This window comes from Clupea harengus, chromosome 4 (assembly GCF_900700415.2).
Source record: "Clupea harengus chromosome 4, Ch_v2.0.2, whole genome shotgun sequence".
Lineage (NCBI taxonomy): Eukaryota > Metazoa > Chordata > Actinopteri > Clupeiformes > Clupeidae > Clupea > Clupea harengus.
The window spans coordinates 26794158-26812913 of NC_045155.1; the positions used below are offsets into that span (position 1 = coordinate 26794158).

At 42.5% G+C, this 18756-nt stretch overlaps 1 long non-coding RNA gene across 1 annotated transcript; it reads left to right on the forward strand.

Annotated features, from left to right (window-relative positions):
- The first annotated feature begins 3104 nt into the window (after nucleotides 1-3104).
- LOC116220359 lies at nucleotides 3105-4127 on the forward strand. Its single transcript, XR_004163604.2, has 3 exons — nucleotides 3105-3222; nucleotides 3304-3376; nucleotides 3463-4127. It is a non-coding gene; the product is annotated as an uncharacterized LOC116220359 (long non-coding RNA).
- Nucleotides 4128-18756: the final 14629 nt, after the last annotated feature.

An 18756-nucleotide genomic window follows, 5' to 3' on the forward strand; every position in this document is an offset into this window, starting at 1 on the left:
GCTGTGGTTGTGGTTGGCCCTTAAAACAATATACAGACACTATACCATATACAGATTAGGTACATATTACATACAGATATTCTAAAAAGAAACAGGCAATATCCTGTACATCAGAGTCAGAAAGTGTAAGTGTGAACAGTAGACAATAGGATGCATTTGTATGATATAGAGGCAAGAGGGGATTGTACAGTATGTATGCCACACAATTTAGTATATTAATGTAATAGATAATAAAACTAGAATAAGGAGTACAGGTTCGTCTCAGTACGTATTACTGTTCTCATGTTTGATGGCTGTGGCATACAGAGGGGCTGCCAGAAGGGAAGAAGTTAGAAGAGGTTGTGTTCAGGGTGTGAGGCGCCTGTGGTGATTTATTTAGCCTGTTCCTGTTTTTTTTAGGTGTAAAAGTCCTGTAGGGTGGGCAGGGGGCACTAATGATCTTTTCCACAGTCCTTACTGTCCACTGCAGTCTGATATTGTCCTGTTTAATGGCTGCTCCAAACCAGACTGTGATTGATGAGACTTTGATTACTGTGGTGTTAAACTGCATTAGCAGCTTCAATGGCAGGTTAAATTAAACTTTCACTTATGATATGCCGCCTTTTGGGTAACAGCACTAACATTTCTGTTAGTCGATGAAGAAACTGCTGCTGCTGCGGTTGATAATTGTATTGTGAAATATTGAGGGACATCTATGACCAAGACAGTGACTGAAACATAAACCCATGTGTATTTCAGCCAGGTAACTAAAAAAACATCACAGCTGAATCCTGCACTGCCAACTCATTGTTGTGACTTTCCTGACAAACCATCTTTGTTTGAGAGTTTGACCTGGAGTACACAGACTTGACCAGAAACCTTTCTGTTTGAACTTAATTATAATTAGAATACACATGAATATAGTGAAGAATAATGAAAGTAGAATCATGATAGAAAATTGTGAAGAACAATGATTGAGAAATAATGATTCCGATTCACAACTCTTTCAGTGGCTAACATACTACTGTAACATATTGCCTTTCTTGTTTCCTGTGTCTCTGTCTGTGTGTGTGTGTGTGTGTGTGTGTGTGTATTCACCTCCTCATCTAACTTTGTCATTCTGTTTCTACAGGGCAATTACAGAGGATTGTCTAACCTGTCTGGTTGACGTACTGCCCTGGTGAGCACTTTGTGTGTTCCACAGCTCCTCGGCAGCCATCTTTGATTGGGTCAGTACAGTAGTGACCTTCCAGAGGCTCACAGAGTGTGTCTGAAGTGGAGCTACATGCCCTTTTCACTCTTAGACCTCCACCTATATTAGGATATACATATACAATTGCAATCAACAGTGCAAAGAATTGAAATAAATAATATACAAAGAATGCACAAAAACTAAACTAACAAGGAAGACAAAACAAAACTGCTGCAATATTTGACTTACTCGAGTCACAAACTGTGCAGGATCTACAGTTCGCCAGTCCATTGGGTGCATCAGTGTAAGTAGATGACGGGCATGGAACACATGTCGTACTGGTGAACTCAGTACAGTGTTCCCCTACATAATAGCCTTTAATGAGTAAGTAAGTAGTTAATACATCAATCAAACAAGGGTTAATCTCATTGATGCAACATGAAGAAAGCTCTAACGAAGGAGCATGTCATGTACTATGATACAGTTACTACTGCTACTTACCAGGACCACACATAGGGCAGCATTCCTGCCCTGTAAGATATTCAGCTCGACCACAGGCAGGAGAGACCCCAGACACGGTCAGCTGGATGATCAGAACCATAATCACCAACTTCACCTTGATTTCCTCATCAACTTTGGGTCCAGCTGACGTAAACATGGCGTTCGCAAAGCTGTGCAACAAACTCATGTCCAACAGTTTCACAGATGCATCTGTTAAACCAATGAAGAGACCGTTCATTTAATTTCATTAGAAGAGGTTGTGTTCAGGGTGTGAGGCGCCTGTTGTGATTGATTTAGCCTGTTCCTGTTTTTTTAGGTGTAAAAGTCCTGTAGGGTGGGCAGGGGGCACTAATGACCTTTTCCACAGTCCTTACTGTCCACTGCAGTCTGTTATTGTCCTGTTTGATGGCTGCTCCAAACCAGACTGTGATTGATGAGACTTGACTGTGGTATTAAACTGGATTAGCAGCTTCAGTGGCAGGTTAAGTGAAACTTTCACTTATGATATGCCTCCTTTTGGGTAACAGCACTAACTTTGCTGTTAGTTGATGAAGAAACTGCTGCTGCTGTACTGTATCTGTGTTTGTCTAACGCATCATGAGTCTAGGGGGGTCTGGGACACCACACTCCTCTGTTGAGCCTTTTGTTGTGGGCCACACTGATGAAGGAGGGTGCCTGCTTGAAAACCCCAAAGCAATGCTCACAAAGGCAACTTTGTTGTTGTATGCTGCTGCTCAGGTTTTATGGTTGGGCAGTCATGTTGTTGTGTTCAGCAGTTGTGGGCTACAGGCAACATCCTCTTCCTATGTGCGTCTGAACGCAGCAGTGAGCGGAGGTTCCATCTTTATTCAGGGCTGCGTAAAATGGCGTTTTTGACCGGGGAATCGTCCTCAGAGCAATCCCAAGTATAGTTGGCCCACACTACTAAACACACAGTTCAACATACCTTTTCTAAGCAGAAACTATCTATTCCATGGTGGGTTTGGACTTGGGTTGCACTTCACAAAACAATTAACCACATGTATACTCCAGACCTCGGCCATTGTCCTTCTCTAGATCCCGTGGTGTCAATTATTTGTGTCCGCAACCATTTCTGCAGATGTATGGGTAAGGTATGTCTCATGGTGTCACATGTCTGCCTCAGAGAGATCCCCATAGTCCTGATGATATACTCCTGTTACTCATTAGAGAGGAACTGTGCACCAACATGTGTGTAGCATTTATAAGAACTCTTCTCAACTTAAATCTGTAAACCATGATAAGTCATGATGATAATTGACCTATTAAGCCTGTTAACATGGCATCATGTATTATAGATGTAGCCTGTGCACCAGGCTAGGACTAGGTCCCTTAGTCTCTCTCTGCCCTGAGCGCCCTCTTCCTAGTGCCAATCACGTCACTAATTGGGGGGTGGAGTGGGCATCTGGTAGGCCATCTAAATGCTTGGGAGGCAGGCGTATATATAGACACCTGGGGGTCCTTACACGGTATGTTGTCACTCTGCTGCCGGCACCGGTGTGAGGAAGCCATGCTGTGGGTGCGGTCTTGCTGTGAGTAGGTCTGTTGACGCGTTTCGTTCTTGATGCTAATTTCACTGCGGTTAGCAATCTAAGGAATGTTTGTTTTAATAGCGTGTGTGTGTGGGAGCAGACGCTGACCCAACCGTGTTTTACCAGTGTTTGCGGGACCATTTCCTTATGCAAGGTACGATGATGTAACGCCCAGCATAACTGTTGTCATACATTGTTTTTAACTGACGGACTGTAACATGTGTGTTTGTTTTCCACCAGCACCCGCTGGGTATTGTGGCTGCCGTGGGGTACCTGCTACAAACGCAGTGTTCCTCACTGACTAACGTGAGCGGCAGACGTGTTTAACGGCAATGGGAATTGTTAGTTGCTGTTCTCTACACGTATGATTGTGGTGGTGATTAGTGCTTAACTAGATTTTGGTTTGTTTTTCCTCTAGCCTGTTGATTGTAACGAGTATTGTAGTGAGAGTGCAGTTATTGTACATCACAGGCTAGAGTGGTTTCTTCTTTTATTCCTTTGTTTTGTCCCCCCTTCCCTCTCGTGTAGCCAGCCTCGGTGGTGGTGGAGCCAGGGTAACATACAGGGCCCTTTTGAGAAGGCAATCTCCCTAGTTCCCCCTCTTGCACTTAATGTGTAGCTTAGACGTGTGACAGGAAGTTGCTGTGAAGCATGAAGTCTTGAGTCCTTAAATTAAGTTTATCAGAGTGACATTTAGTTGCAGTGTGTCTATAGACAGTGATCACGTGTGATTGGGACCCTAACCCTTCTAGTTGTGGTTCTCATTGTCTTCTCTGGCTCCTGTGCCGTTAGCTTGGCGATCCCCCACTGTATTCCCTTGTTATTTATTTTACTGTTGACCAACCCAAACCAACACTTTTAATACCATGTATTAATAAAGACTATTTTTATACTTTTCTAAAGAACCTGTGTCTGTACGGATTATTGAGACAGAGTTCCCCTTGCTCTGGCCTTAGCACAGACAAATTGAGATCAAGGGGTGGCGTAGTCAGCTGTACACTAGGGGGCGCTACATAGAGAATAGAAGTGAAGGCGCTGCACTAGTAAGCAGGAGATGTTTATGAGACAGATTCCATTCTAAATGGCCTTTGCTTTTAAATATCAGTTTACCATCTATTTCTGCCCCGGTGTCTCACTCTGATTCCACCTTCCCACTCCACTAATAAACAGCTGGGATCAGTTGTGGGATCCGTTTAGATGGCATTTTCACCACTAACAGAGCAAGTGTGATTCCGCAGAGTGGAGCCAAGTTAAACCAAGGTACCAGGGAATCCGGTGTCAAATCTGCCTAGGGTAAGTTACTTTAAACTAAAGGTGTTTACCACACAGCTGCATTTTTATAATAATTTGGCAACCACAGTTGACGCTTCTGCAGCTAACGTGCGCACCCGGCGATGGTATTACACTACAGTGAAGGTGGTGCTGGTATTATACCTTGTAGTGTTTTTATCTGTAAACATGGAGCAATTCCGTGTGAGATGCAGGAGCGGCCACACCTAGACTAACTGATGTCTAACTTTTTCACACCTGTGTTGTGTTCTCTGCTCCCTCAATCATCAGCTAACTTCATCCTTAAAAGAACCACTTTCGCACAAATTTGAAAGTTTAAATACTTATACACTACGCTGCAGCCGCCATCGTCACCCGCTGAATTACTTCTCAAAGTGCGTACTCCATAATGGTTCCAGCCACGGTAGAAGGGGGTGGTGTTGGTCTTATGCTTCAGCAAAACATTTCACAGTAAGGGTGAAACTAATCACTTAGCACCACGATAATTAGGTGTTTAATATAATACTGTCAGTTTCATTGTCCAAATCAAGAAATTACTTTCTAAACCAAATCTGTTTCAAAGATCAAACTAAGAACGATATAATCCAGGTGACAAATGTCTTGCAATGCAGAGAAACTTCCTTGGATGCGGGTTTATGTTGTTGGTTTCTGTCGGTCAAGGATCCGTATTAAAACTGGAAGTGAACGTACTTAATTCCGTTTAATGTGTAGAAATTAATTTGATAGTCTGCATGCTGTTTTTGCACTCAGAGCACATCACCCCTAAACTCTCAGGCTTTTCTCAAGACATGTCAGATGTCAAGTTTTAACCAACCAGAGGCCGGCATTACGTTCTCTCCTCCAGTTTTAATAGTTTTCTAGTAAAGGTATAGACTTACCTAATAGATGATTTGCTAGGTCGTTATGTCTGGCGGCAGTCCGAAACAGTCTATGAGTTTAAGTCCGTGTAAATGACGATGAGAAGACTAAACGATCTGAATACGTGTTTACCCACCAGAACCTCCCGGCTATGTCAGCGGTGCTCTGCCAACCATAGACATATAAAGGTATGTCAACCCCACAACTCGGAGTCGCACCTGTTTGTGGTGCCTAGTTGGAGAGTTGATGATGTACTTCCTGAAGTGTCCTCGAGGTGATCAGTGTGTGGGAAAAGGATGAATGTAAATATTGCACTCCTACAGGAGTGGAGATAAAAGAAAGACACAGGACAACGTGTTGTTCTCATCAGGTCAGTAGCTGTAATGTTGTTAACACCTCTATCTTCAAATACAAATCAAAGACGTGCTTAATAAAAATAAAAATACATTTAAACAGTCAAAAGGAAAACAAATATTTGGGCTTTTGTTTTTTTGCCAGTCCTGAAAATTCTGTCCATGAACCACGGGTGTTGCCGTGCACAGGGCCCAACAGCAGTGGAGACTTTGTTCCAGCTTTGGGTGGACATGGGATGGTTGTGCGTCTGGACATCTTCCACTGAATCCACCGGTTTGACGCAGCCATCCGCACAGACTCCCATTCCAAGTACGCTGTGTTCAGGTCTGCGCTAGCTGGGGCAGTGCTGGCCTTCAACTGCGGAGACCTGGAGCTGCTAATCAAGGCCGTCAGAGCCAGAGACACGGCAACGCTGGGCTCTCTCTCTCCGATGAGGATGTGATGTGCCTTCACATTTCTAGGGAGCAGCTGAGACACCACACTCAAAAAAATAAGTTGTTCAAAGTACTTAATATTGTTATGTCAATGATTTCCACATAACTGAGTTGTGTTCAAACTAATTTAATACTATTATTACAGAGGGAAATAACTAACTTACGTGAAACCAACAAGACTTAAGTAATTTCAATATTATTTGGTCAAGTTAGCCTTTATTGATCAGACAGTGTTCATCTAACTAAACAGACCTTCATTACACTGACCTATAATGCTAAACCTAGTTATGTCAACAATTTCAACAAAAAAGTAAATTCAAATCACAATACAAATAAACAAGGCTGACTTCAGTCAGTTTATTTTTGTACAATGACGCACACGTGAATATATTAGGTGGCGACACTGGACACACACACACGGAGGTCGCCGTGAATTTGACTTCTGCATTTTCCCATCCCTGACTGTCCTTCCTCCAGGACCCCAGCTTTTACATGCATCTTCAAGGACTGTCAGGAAAATCATCCCCAAAACTAAAATTTCCAGAATCAAATCGCTATTTTAATGTATATCTGTCAGGTGGCATTTTGTTAATTGGCTAGCTCGTTAGCTAGCTAACATGTGCTCATATATGCTTGATTTTCGCAAGACAAATACAGTAGGACTAGCAATATCACTCTTAAACCATGCACTAATGTTTCAACATCACAGAATGAAATATACCAGCTGGGTAAGACCTTGACCTCGAGCACATTCATTTGAACACAGCATCACACTCAAAGTGGAGTCAGCTTCTGAGCATGTGCAATGGAAGACCTACAGAAACCCATCTAGGACATTCTTGTATAGAGATTATTGTGCCATTCACTCAACAGTGTTATGTTGAATGAACTTAGCTGGCTTCTTTTGCTTTAACAAGTTTTCATTTTAAGTTAGACTTACTAAAGTGGACTAGATTTTAAAACCAAACACAGAAATGTTATTTAAATTGAATATAAGTACATTTATTTGATTCAGCAACTCACAGAGTTCACTTTTTTGAGTTCTTTTTTGAGAGGCTCACACTCTGGCTCACGGCTCACATTCTGCCTCATTCACCAGGCCATTGAAGAGCTGAAAGGTCCCGCTGGGCTGGAAGAGAGTGGAGTGAGCCTCTTCAAAACACCTGGTATGATAGACCTCATTCAAAAAAAGTTTGTATACAACATCGAAACAGATAGTGTAGCATACTGTGACGGCCACTAGGCCTTTTCTGTTATGCTTCTGATTTGTCTGCTCCCCAGCGCTTGGGTTCAGGTGTGCTTGTGGGCGGGGCCTCCCCTGATCAGCTGAGGGGCTACACCGGCGTGCAGGTGTAGCCGCGGCCTTTATAGGAGCTGCTTCCGTGACCTATGGCTGGCTCTCGAACCACACCATTTGGAGGACAAATTAATTAATAAATATCTTTGTTTGATTACAATTCGCTTGCCTCTCCCTCCCGTATTGTTTCGGCAACCCTAGGCCTTAACACATACAAAGTGAAAATAAAACACTGCGTGTGTGTGTGTGTGTATTTACATATTGGCTTTTAAGTTCTTTGCTTCCCATAAATGGAACACTATTCAAGTGGAGTTGAAATTAACCAAGTATTTGTCTGTCAACCAATTTAAGAGCCTTTTAGATAATAAGGATGTGCCTCAATGCTGTTGTTTTGAATGATTCTCTGATTTAATTTTTTTTACTTTATGTTATTTTATTTATTTATTTTTTATGCTTAATTTCTGAGTTGTTTGGTGTTTTTAAAAAAAATTTTTTTTTATTTATTTTGTCTGTTTTGTTTTGTTGTGGTTTGTTTGTGTATTGTTCTTCTGTACTATGTGCCCTCAATCAGGGCATTGCTGCAAAAGAGCCCTGTGCTCAGTCAATTTCTCCCTGAATAAACAATGATAATGATGATGATGATGATGATCAGAGCATCCAGGATCCACTATAGGGTCATGCACATGTATAGGGTTAGGTCATAGGGTCATGCACATGTATAGGGTTAGGATATAGGGTCATGCACGTGTATAGGGTGGCCCATACCACAAACATCAACAACGTGGACGTGCCCTTTTACAAAGACAGCGTGGAAGCAACAGACTGGAAGTACCGATGAGGTGAGTACCGATGAGTACCAGAGCGACACAGAGGCACATAATGATGTGCTGGATGCCGCCCTGCCCCACATCACGCTCAACAGTGAGGAGACCTCCACTGTTCACCCGCTGGCGTTTGTGAGTAGCTGTGTGTCTGCTAGAATGAAATACAGTGCAATGATTGCTGCAAAAACAAAACAAACAACATGAAAGGCACGGAATTGCTGCTTCAATAGGGCGACAGAGTAAAGTAAAACAATTAAGCAATATAGTACGAGTGCGAGTGGGGTAGGTAAGGGATATTCCCACGGGTGGTGTTCGGCTGTAGCCACGAGGCCGGAGGCCGAGTGGCGCAGGCAACAACACCCGTGGGAATATCCCTTGCCTACCCCACTTGCACGAGTACTATATTGCTTTTATAAAACAATTTTATAGTCAACCAATTAACATTTAAACACGAAGTTATTGATTCAAAAATGTTTATTTCGCCATTGTTTCTCCGCAACAAAAAAATAGTTCCATTGTCAACGTCTTTTGGAATTATAAGAACTTTGAATTAACGGTTATCGCTTAATTGTATCAATGTGCTATCGCGGAGTGATTTATTATTAGCTGTGAAAAGTCCGAGTTGGGATGTCCTGGGATATTCCAACTCATGGAACGTCTCTCGTCCAATCAGAAACAGCTAAATAATTCAATAGAACCCAATTGTTTTATAATGTGCGTTCTCTCTCTGGCAGGACGTTGGTGCTGCTAATAACAAATTAAGAGTCCTTCAGCATGAAAAGGAGAAATAACATAATAAACGGTCAATAAGTCCAGAGCCTTTTGTACAATTATAAGTAATGATAATCGACCAAGTATTATTATTATTATTATCAAAATAATAAATAGTGTTAATATTGCTATAATTAGGCTTCTATTATTTTTGTGGGCCTCTGGTGATCTTTGACTTGCAAAGGTCCTCAATTCTTGGTGCAATGTTTGATAAACATAGTCTCAGGCAGGGGCGGACTGGCCATCGGGGATACCGGGGGAATCCCCGGTGGGCCGACGAGGTTGGGATGGTCCAAAATACCGGCCCATGTCTATAATCAACCGGCCGTCCCACGCACACCGTCGGCACTTTCAACTATTTTCCATACGTCTCAGAACACATATAAGTTCCTCTAATAACTATAACATTAAATTCACTGACTGATTTTTATACTCCTCCTGGCGATCTGTATTCACACTCATGGTGCCTATTTTTCGAAAATGTTCTGAAGTGTCTTCTGAAATGTGTTCCTACGGACTTCAGAAATTCAACGTAAGAAACGATCTCCACCTTATTAATGAACACCTGAAAATGGGTTCTTACACAGCCGAAGTGTTCTCAGCTGTGCGGATTGAGGATGAGGATTCTTAAATTAAACGCACCTGGATTTGCATATACGACCCGCCAGGGCACGCAACCGTAGTGACGTGTGCCGTCAGCCCTTCTTAACACGGAGCGGCCCGTGGGGCATCTGGTAGTTTTGAGGAATTGCATTTAGGAAAACTCTGGGCCATTTACGACTGTTATTTCGCGTGACAGTGACAGTGATACAAGGTAAATTGTGTCGTTGACTTGGCCAATGTTAGCTTGCTTTTCACAGATGAGGTAACGTTCACTACCAACTAGCCTAGCTAACGTTAGGTAGATACATGTCCAAAATTGAGACCGTTATGATCTGGTAAAATAAGCAAGCTGGCGCTATTGTCATCATCGAGATGATCTACTTTAACATGTTAGCCGTTGTCACTTGTTTACAATCGATGAGCAAGCTATCCATGGTGGAAGTTGTAAAGAGGGCAATCTTATAATTTCTAACCAGCTAGCTTGTTATGCTAAAATCACTGTGTTACACACAACACTAACATAAACAATGTTAATATGTTATCTAGATTAGATAGTGAGGTCATACTAACACATGAGTATAATGATATTGTTTTTTATTATCATGTGACTATAATGCGCCCGGGCCAGCAGAGTTAGTTTAGGTTCTGTTACTTAACTTATTGTTTTGTTATGCACCTTCAACACCCCTACACACACACACAATCACACACCCAGCATGCAATACTACTAATACCACTGATGTTCATACCCCATCGTATGTTCTATTCTGTTCATTTCTACAATATAGTTCATACTAATTCTACCCTCTGATTCCAGTTTCTTTATTGTGTGGATATTCATTCCTTAATGTTCTGTAGTTATACGTATAACCATCTGATACTAGCCCAGAGTTAAGCCTATTCATCTAGCAACCTATACCTACCTTGGAGTGTTACAATAGCCAGTATCATTTTATTCCATGTGTCCACCCAGGCAAATTGGTGGATCCAAATGTTATTAAAAAAAACCATATATGATGTAATTTCTTTGTAATCATCCAAAATAATGTTAAGTGTATGGGTATTTTTCCAAGTAGGCCACTGACTGGTCTATACGTGCGATGCATTGAATGGGCAACGCGGAGTGTATTGAGTGGGCAGCGCGCCGTGTACTGAGTGGGCCACGCGCCGTGTATTGAGTGGGCCGGTCTGACAGTAACTCCCGGGCCACTTTTTTCCCCCAGTCCGCCCCTGGTCTCAGGTCATCCTCGATCTGTTCGTGGTTGCAAAGTTTAATTTTGAGCGCAGTCAGTCCTTCCTCACATTACTAGCAAATTAGTCGTTTACTTAGGCTACGAATATGCCTACTGCAAGTGCAGGAAGGTAATATATTAGTAAGGAAGGAGTGAGTCTTTAAAAAGCCTTTTTATAAAGCAATTAATATATGAATGATCGAGGAAACGAGAGAGATCGCACAAACTCTGCAGGGTGTCGGTAAGTGAGGGTGAGCGCTTCCCATGCCTGCGATCATACACAGAGGTGCAGCTCGCGTTCAAATGGTTCAACCTTTTTAATTGGTTGATCAGAAACGAAACTGTGTATTTGATTGGTTTGTGTCAGTCCAGCCCCTTGCATTTCGCCACGGAGGGAGCTTTCACGAGACAGCGACAGACAGGTCGGCGAGACGAGCAGACGAGAACTAGGACGTCTACTAGGTAAGTCTATACCTTTACTACTTAAAACCGATACAATAAACGTGCATCCACGGGATTTCGTTTTGCATAATGGGGATTATTTTTTTTTAGTTCTTCTCTTGCAATATTTCCACGTTCGCTTTCGGTGCAAATAGTGAATTCTAACTCAAAGTTAATGCAAGTTGCCCCGCCACTACATCAACAACATGGCAAATTAATCCTTAATTAATAATGTATGGTTGCACCATACTCATACAATAAATCAGATGCAGAAGAGTCAAAATAACTGAAACACGCGTCTTTCTACATAGTAGAGCACCTTTTCCAAAACTGGAAAACTTTCGGCTGCTGCACGAAAATTGATACATGATTAAAAAGAGTTTATCCCTAGTCAAGAGAGACACCAACCGCTACTACTACGTAGCCGGAGATTGAATATTTGAAGGGGTAAAACGTTTGGGAAACACTAGTAGAGTAATAAACGGCGATACATTTCACAGCAAGGGTGTTTCTAATCACTTCGCACCACGATAATGACACGGAACATTCAGACGGCATAGTCACAAACTATTTTCAGTTTAGCGCTCTTTGAATATGAGCTTTGATTGGCTAGCGTCTGCACTGACGTATTTGTATGAATGCGATTTCAGCTTTTCTCGCAACGGCGTGATTGGTTGTTGACCTGTCAATCTCGTTATAAACGTCTCCGTTATCTACACAATCCCACGCGCCAGACACGCCCACGCCCATTCCTTAAAGGAGACTTCGTGCGAAGGTGACTCTCTATCATACATGTTGCCCTGTTAACAGGCTTACCAGGTCAGTAATTATCATGACTTTGGTGAAATTGAGATAAATAAAGATTTCATTCTATGTCATGGAAGAGCCTTGTGTCTTGGCTGGACTCGTATTATTCCTGATAGTTGTCATGTGTCTTGGTTCAGGTTCACACACTGGTGCATTTTGAAGTTAACAGGTCTTCAATGAGTTTGAGTTTTGAATCACATAAGGAATGGCTATGAACTCGAATATCCTTCATAACTGTTCCCTGTAGTCTTTAAAGTATGAGTGGAAGGAGAGAGGTCAAATACGCAACAAATAAGGATATGATAAATTAATCCTCTGTCTTGAGATTTCAAAACCAAAAGGAGTGTCATGTCCGCTTTTAGAAGTCACAAACTGACTTTTCTTAAAATCATAAATAATCTCTCCCCAAATCGGTGAGTCGCTGTTTCCCATAATATACTCAAAGGGAATATGAAGTCATTAAGTGACAGAATGAGAAAAACAAACACAAGCACTGAATGTGAGCAGAGTGGGATGACTTATGTGGTTTACAAATGAAAGTTTCCTTTTCACTGAGTGGGTTTGGAAGCATGTGCTCTTCTCTTTTGTCCCTGAGTTCTTATAAATGCAACACACATGTTGGTCACAGTTATTCTCTCTAATGAGTAACAGGAGTATATTATCAGGACTGGGGATCTCTCTGAAGCAGACATGTGACACCGTGTGACTTACCTTACCCAGACATGCAAACTGTACAGTAACCCCTTACCTCTATCACACAAATGCATCCTATTGTTTACTGTTTACACTTTTTAACTTTATGTACAGGATATTGCCTGTTTCTTTTTATACCTAATCTCTATGTAATATGTACCTAACCTGTATATCGTATAGTGTCTGTATATTGTTTTAAGGGCCACCAACGACCAGAGCCACATGTATGTAGGTGTCAACATACCTGGCCAATAAGCTGATTTTGATGACCGTTCCATATGACACATTCTAACTTGCACCTATCTGACACTGTTATTACAATTATCAACTGAAATAGGGCCCTAAAAATAGAAAAGCACAAATGAAATGAGAAATAAGAAAATTAAGAGGGCGATTCAATAAATTGTCTCTTCATTTGTTTGACAGGTGCATCGGTGAAACTGTAGGACATAAAGTTGTTGCACAGCTTTCCATACGCCATCTCTACGTCAGTTGGACCCGAACTTGATGAGGAAATCATGGTGAAGTTGGTGATTATAGTTCTGATCATCCTGCTGACCGTGTCTGGTGTCTCTCCTGCCTGTGGTCGAGCTGAATATCTTACAGGGCAGGAATGCTGCCCTAAGTGTGGTCCTGGTAAGTAGCAGTAGTAACTGTGTAATAGTACATGACATGCTCCTTCATTATAGCTTTCTTCATGTTGCATCAATGAGATAAACCCATGTTTGATTTATGTATTAACTACTTATTTACTCATTAAAGGTTATTATGTATTGGAACACTGTACTGAGTTCATCACTACGACATGTGATCGATGCCCGTCATCTACCTACACTGATGCACCTAATGAACTGGGGTCCTGTAGATCCTGCACAGTTTGTGACTCAAGTAAGTCAAATATTTCAGCAGTTTTGTTTAGCCTTTGTTATTAGTTTATTTTTTGTGCATTTTATGTATATTATTTACGTCAATTCTTTGCACTGTTGATTGAAATAGAAATGTTTTTCAATCAATTTTGTAATCACTGTATATCCTAATATAGGTGCAGGTCTAAGAGTGAAGAGGGCGTGCAGCTCCACTTCAGACACACTCTGTGAGCCTTTGGAAGGTCACTACTGTACTGACCCAATCAAAGATGGCTGCCGAGGAGCTGTGGAACACACAAAGTGCTCACCAGGGCAGTATGTCAAACAGACAGGTGAAGGAATCATAATTTAAGGTTCAGAGTTAATAATGATACACCATAGTCAATAATTCAATGCCTTTTATATCTAGTTATAATTGTTGCTGTTATTTGGACTTAGGCTAGAATGTAAGCCTTTCTGGTTGAATATACTTATGATGGTTTGACCTGAGTGAGGTGCGATAAATAAATGGTGTCACTCACCCTCCTCTTGGTCAAGTCAAAGTGCCTTGATGGCCCTGGGCGTCATGAATACAGGGTGACACCCCTTATGAGGGCATATAAACTGAAATGTTACAATGGCTGATTAGAAGTGTTGGCGGGGAATAAAACACACAAAGTCCAACAAAATTAAGAGTAAGGGTTCTTTATCTGATAGATATATAAAACAAAAGATTTGTATAGAAAAGTACAAAAATAAAATGACATCAAATAGAAATCTTATATGATAAACTAACCTGTACACAAGCTAAGCCTATCCCAACTCTGTAGCTGAACTAGCCGTATAAGAAAATAAATGAAAGTAAGGTTCAGCAATACAAAACGGTAGTGGTGATACTGAGAGTAGACAAATACAAAAACATCATTAGTATACCACTAACATCAAATACATAAAGCTAAAATATACATAAAACCAAAATATACACCAGTATGTCCGAATGAAATGATACCAACACTTACATGTTCCTAACACGCACACATCTCTATCCTCCACACACGTGTGCTCCCAGGATACCAGTATGGCTATATGTCTGCTAGGTGAAACATGACAATTCACTTTAATACAGCCTGTATGCAACTTAATTTCCTACAAAATACATCTACACTAACTACATCACCTCATACTCTTCACTCTATAGCCAAAACGGAATTGTATTTCACAAATGTAAACTTAAATTTAGCTACATCCCCAAATGACAGAGCGACTGGGCTAATCCACATGCTGCCAGAATCCACAAACATTCCTTCCCAAACGAACTCATCCATTCATATAAATCAATGATATATACAATTGCATGGTTATTAAAGTATTTTAAGACAAATGTCCCACTTACCAGCAATATTAACCAAGTATCACCAAATATCCCTCACGCCAGCCACCTTCTCTGATGCACTGCGTTCTCGCTCCAGTCTTAATACCCAGAATTCACCACATACGAACCCAGGAACTACAACATGATGCAATGTAGTTTTCTGGCATTTAAAGGAGACATGTCCCATTACCACTTAGAAAACATACAACCTCAAAATATGACCCGGTTACATTCTCCCCTGCTTAATAGTCAACGGCCTCGGTGACTACTAATAGTTTTATAACTTCTCTTGCAACCTCCTTAATGAATGCTGTGCCTAAAGTAGCGATCATCTGAGAGACTGCAGCTGGACTAGAGTCTAGCACTGACTTTGGCTCATGATGCAGATTGGGATGTTGGCCTGCATTTGACCTCTGGCTTCTACGGGGGGTGGGGGCTGACCCTGGGTCAGATTCAGGCTCGGATTCCAATTCTGACTCGGATTCCAGTTCAGGTGTGGGAGGGTCTTCATCAAGCACTGGTTCAAGCTCCTGCCCTTCACCATCATGCTCCGGCCTCTGATGCTCCTCCTCAGGCTCAGGGTCTGGTTCCAGCCATTCTCCATCACGTCCAGGCTCTGCATGTTCCTCAGCGAGCTCGGGGTCTGGACTGCTCACAGTGTTATATGGCCTGGTCTCTTCGGGTTCATCCAGGAGGACTGATTGCTGCGTCCCACTCAGACCGGGGCCAAAGCTAGGGACGGTCACCTGTTCCACCACGACACCATCATCAACATCAGCAGCTTCGCCTGGGTGTGGACTGGTCTCTTGCATGGCAGCTGGAGGTGTGTTCCGGGATCTGCTTCTCTGCTGCGGCATGAAAACAGGCATGGGCACACAAGGTCTAATGTCAACTCTGTTTACTCTCTTTATAGGTCCTCCTTCAACCGGTTCGACTGTATACGTGGTCCCTTGTATGTTCACCACTCGGTGACGGGCGGGTTTCCAGGCATCTTGGATTTTATTTCGGCCTGGGGGTCTGTTCCTCAGATAAACTGTCTGGCCTATTTCAATAGGGGGGCAGTACACGTTCTCATTACGCCTGGAGATTCGTTCAGCCGCTTTCTGCTCACAATACTCTTTGGCCCTGGCATGGGCGTCTTTCAGACGCCTCTGATGTATAGCTAGCCAGTCGTGACGGGGCTCAACAGTAGACTCCTGCCCTAAAAGAGCATCAACGGGAAGGTGAGGGTCAACGCCAAAAAGCAGATAATAGGGCGAGTACCCTGTCGTAGAGTGGGGGGTCACATTATATGCATAAACCAGCTCTGGCAGGTGTTCTGGCCATCTACGCTTCTTTTCAGGCGGGAGGGTGCGTAACAGTTCGTGTAGTGTTCTATTGAAGCGCTCACACTGAGCGTTTCCCGTGGGGTGATGCGGAGTGGTACGGCTCTTTTTCACACCATAAAGCTTACAGAGTTCTGCTATCACTTCACTTTCAAAATTTCTCCCCTGATCTGAATGCAAGCGCTCAGGTACTCCATACTTCATGAACCACTCCCGCAACAAAACTTTTGCTGTGGTATCCGCTTTTTGATCCCGTGTAGGGAAAGCTTGAGTGAACTTTGTGAACACATCCGTGATAACTAAGACATTTTCTCTCCCATCACGAGCCGGTTCCAGTATGGTAAAATCAACAGCCACTACTTCTAAAGGCCTGCTAGCTAAAAATGCTTTCATAGGAGGATGAATCTTAGGATTAGGCATTTTAGTCAACACACAGCGCTCACATTTCTTAATCCACTGCTTGACATCTTCATGAACTCCCACCCAGAAACATCTCTGTCTAAGAAGCTCCAACGTACGTTCACTACCTTGATGGCCCATAGAATCATGCACACCTTCCAACACTTGTGTCTTCAGACAACCAGGTACCAGTAATTGATAGCACTCCCCATGTCTCCTGTCCTCAATTACCCTATAAAGAAGTCCATCTCTCTCTCTAATGTGTGACCAATGTTTCAGTAAAGACCTCACAGGTTTTGACAAGTCATTTCTTTCTTTAAAATTAGGCTTTCGCTTTTCCTCCCAAAAAGTCCGAAACACACTCAGGACCGGGTCCTGACTCTGGAACGAGCTGAGTTCTTGTTTGGAGTAGCCAGGTAAGGTAGGGGTATTACCCTGAGCTATAGAGTGGACAATAGGGTCTCCATTCTCTAAAGCCCTGACCTGCCTGATTTTGTAGCTATCCAGTCCTGCTGTTGTCAATTCTGTCCCAAGTGTGGTCCCCTTTCCTATCACATTGCAGATAGCTATACAACCATCATACTCCACATCATCCGTGACAGGCACATGCTCCCCTGCTAAAGGGTGCCTAGATAGAGCATCAGCAGCCTTGTTGGACCGCCCTGGCCTGTACTGGACTTCAAAATCAAACACTGCCAGCTGTGCCATCCATCTTTGTTCTAACGCTCCTAATCTGGCAGTACCGAGATGGCAAAGTGGATTATTGTCAGTCAAAACAGTGAATTTAGAACCAAGCAAGTAACCTCTGAATTTGTCAGTTACTGCCCATTTCATAGCAAGAAGTTCTAACTTCATACTGCTGTAATTTCTGTCGTTTCTCTCTGCATTTCTTAGCCTACGGCTCGCGTATGCTATTACTCTCCTTTTCCCTCCTTGCTGCTGATATAAAACCGCGCCTAAACCCTGGTTGCTGGCATCTGTCTCAACAATAAAAGGATGTGTGAAATCAGCAAATCCTAATATGGGTGCACTAGTGAGTCGCTGCTTTAAAACATCAAAAGAGGTCTGACATTCAGAGGTCCACAAACTACACATCAACTGGTTTACTTTTGATGGGGGTCCTGAATTAAGGCAAAGATTAACCAAGTCATGGAGTGGGCCTGCTATACGGGAAAAATGTTCAACAAATCGCCTATAGTAACCACAGAAGCCTAGGAAAGATCTTAATTCCTTCAATGTCGTAGGCACAGGCCACTGCTTCACAGCTACGATTTTGTCAGGATCAGTTTCAATGCCCTCAGATGAAATCTGATGGCCTAGAAATTTCACCTTCTGTTGCAGGAAATGACATTTTTCAATCTTTACTTTGAGCCCTGTGTCCTGCAGCCGTTTCAAAACAATATCAAGCCTATCCAAGTGATCACTAAAGTTCCTAGAAAACAGTAGGATGTCATCTAAATACACTAGCATTATTTGGAAGGTCAAGTCATTCATTGTGGATTGCATTAATCTCTGAAACGTCGCAGGTCCATTACAGACTCCCATGGGCATACGCAAGTACTCATAAAGCCCAAAAGGGGTTGTAAATGCAGTCTTATATCGGTCACACTCTTCAACTGCCACCTGGTGATAACCACTTGCTAAGTCAATAGATGAGAAAAACTCAGCACCTTGCAGAGCATCAAAACTTTCATCAATCCGTGGTAACGGAAAAGCATCTTTCTTCGTCTTCTGGTTAAGTTTACGGAAATCAACACACAGTCGTATGCTACCATCAGATTTCCTCACAACTACCACCGGAGATGCATATGAGCTAGAGCTCTCTTGAATTACGCCCTTCTTTAATAACTTGGAGATATGCTCCTTGACCTCAGTGTACTGATTTGGGGGAATGCGACGATATGGTAAATTCACTGGTACATCATCTACTAGCTGAATCTCATGCTTGACTCTGTCAGTATACCCCAAGTCATCCTCATCACTAGCAAA